Source organism: Adiantum capillus-veneris, chromosome 8, assembly GCF_014529385.1.
Source record: "Adiantum capillus-veneris isolate H3 chromosome 8, ASM1452938v2, whole genome shotgun sequence".
Lineage (NCBI taxonomy): Eukaryota > Viridiplantae > Streptophyta > Polypodiopsida > Polypodiales > Pteridaceae > Adiantum > Adiantum capillus-veneris.
Genome location: NC_140938.1, coordinates 83,388,294 through 83,390,768, shown reverse-complemented (window position 1 = coordinate 83,390,768; position 2,475 = coordinate 83,388,294). Strand labels below are relative to the sequence as shown.

The 2,475-nt window shown below is 41.0% G+C and overlaps 1 pseudogene; it reads left to right on the top strand.

Moving 5' to 3' along the window:
* Positions 1-374: 374 nt before the first annotated feature.
* Positions 375-1,426, top strand: LOC147452463 (uncharacterized; annotated as a pseudogene).
* The last annotated feature ends 1,049 nt before the right edge of the window (positions 1,427-2,475 follow it).

Genomic DNA, 2,475 nt, shown 5'->3' with positions numbered 1-2,475 from the left:
GAGCGTGACTATAGAAACTTTGATGATAGGTCCGCAGAATGGCAAAAATGCAACTTTTTGTACCTATTTTTTTTGCCCAAAAAAAATTAGTGAGGTAAAAGCAACCATATGTTTTGGTCACCAACCCATTGAAGTTAACGGGGCATTTTATCTCATGTCCTACAAAAATCTCCACTCTTATTTATATGCAATCAACCGTAAGAAATTGTTGTTTTGGGCAAAATGCACTGGTCCATCAACTTTGGAGTCTTGTAGTGACCAAGGGATGAGAAAAATTACAAGTTTCTCATTTTTTCCATATGTAGTAGTTATTGAACTATAAGTTCATGAAAGGGTTTTTCAAAATGAGTGGATCTAGGTAGAGCTAAGGTCTGATGGGACAAAAACGAGCTAAGGTTAGATGGGACATTTTTTGTTTACCAAAAGAGAAGGGAGGTTTAGGCATCATCAACATCCTCACCTTAGCTGATAAACTTGCCATAAAGCCAGTGGTCAAAGCTATCCATCACACTAATGAAGAGTGGTCAGTACTCTTGCTGAGAAACACTCTCAAATTTAGAGCTTCCAGCTCAAAAGGATGGAAGAACTTTCCTTTTCTCGCTTTGCTGTTTAGCCCTCACTCATCTGCTTCAACAGGCTCTCACCTTCTACGTTCACTCTAGGGAGCTTGGAACATGCACAGGTCTCTGTTCTCCCCTAATTGGAAGTCCAACCATAGTCAACCTCTGTTGCTCAATGACTCCATATGGTGGCCCTGGGTCACCCTGAAGTATCTTCCAGTAGATAGCTCAAGACTAGCTCTCACCATCCACAACAAAGGTGTTAAAACCTGGCAAGATGCTTGGTCTCCTCCAACATTTGACTAGCTCTCTAATATGGAGCTTTCCCTAAAGTTTGAGCTACGAACTTGGGAGTTGTCCTATCTCAGGCGTAGAGTAGCCCTCCTCCCTAACTCTCTCCGATGGATCTTGAATTGCTCCCCTCCCTCTCTCTCTCAAAGGGATAGTGTGGCTAGGAGGTTTCTCTCTCCTTCACCCTCAAGTCTACCCCAAACCCATATCCCCTCCCATTCACATCATTCTCAATAAGATATGGGGGCTTTCTCTCGATAGGAAACAATGGATGTTTAAATTCAAAACTCTCTAGGACCATACCTGCTCTCCCAAGAAAGGTGCTCTTCTTTGGCTCCTTCTCTACAAAGCTATATGGTCAGGTCAAAGGCTGGCGCGGGTCGGACTCTCATCAGGATTGTGTCCAAGATGCAATAACACTATTGAGGACCTTCCTCATCTGTTCATGAATTGTGCACTTAATATCCCTTTCTCAAAACGAGTCCTGCTTTGTCTTGGCCGTGTCATCACTTGATGTGCTTCTAGGAGACTACATAGGCTTTCCTTTTATTATTTGCAATCACATTAGGGCATAATTCATACGGGCTATTTAGAGACAGAGGAAGTGTGTGATGTATGAGGAGGCTTACCAGGTCTCAAACCTGAGAATATTCTTTGATGAATTTTTTCTGCAGGAAGAAAAACTAGCCCTTGAAGGATGCCACATATATAGAAAGAAGAAGAAGATGCTATGCATTACTGGAAACTTGTTTCAAGTCATTGGAGTGGACCCAGATACACAATACACTAGGGAGGTGATGGAGGAATATATCCAGGAGGACCTGGATCTGCTCACCAATAACTGGAACGAAGCTAGAGCCCTTCTTGTTGAGATCAGAGCTGACCTTGATTCTCTTAAAAACCTAATCTCCCCTTGTAATTACTGACTAGCTAATCCTCATGCTTCTTCCTTGAGCATTTTGATGTAATGTGTCCTTTTCTAATATAATCACCGCCTTCTTCTGGTATTAAAAAAATCTCAAAGGATGTAAAGCAGCGAAATCAAAAATAGCATAAAGAATCTTTCAAGCTTTGTTTTGTCGATTCATCCTAGCGATAAATTGCATCAGATTTTTTTGTGAGGCTCTTGCAAACCATGCAAAAATTGAAGTACACAACTTGAAGCTCTAAAAAGTCACACATAAAATTCCCCTCTATTGATGCCATGTTGAATCTTGATGCTTTCTATGAGTCTAGAGAGATATGAAGGTGTAGCTCAAGTGGTAGACATGACTGAGAGAAGGTAATTTCCTACTTTCTATTGTTTGAATAACTAGTTGAATGTAGGCTTCAAAAAAATTTAAAGGTATTCCTAATTCAAAGATTCCCTCAACAACAACAAGAGTGATATGCTAGTCTATAGCACGTAGCCACGGGCAATGAGGAAGCATGTAGACCTACATTAGTGTTAGCTATAAAAGACGGATGCAACATTGTGTGTGTGTGTGTGTGTGTGTGTGTGTGAGAGAGAGAGAGAGAGAGAGAGTGAGAGAGAGAGAGAGAGGACACTTTGAAGAGAAGAAAATGCTAAAGGGAAAATAAAAGAGAAGAGAAACACCTGTTTATGTGGACACAAAAGATCTTT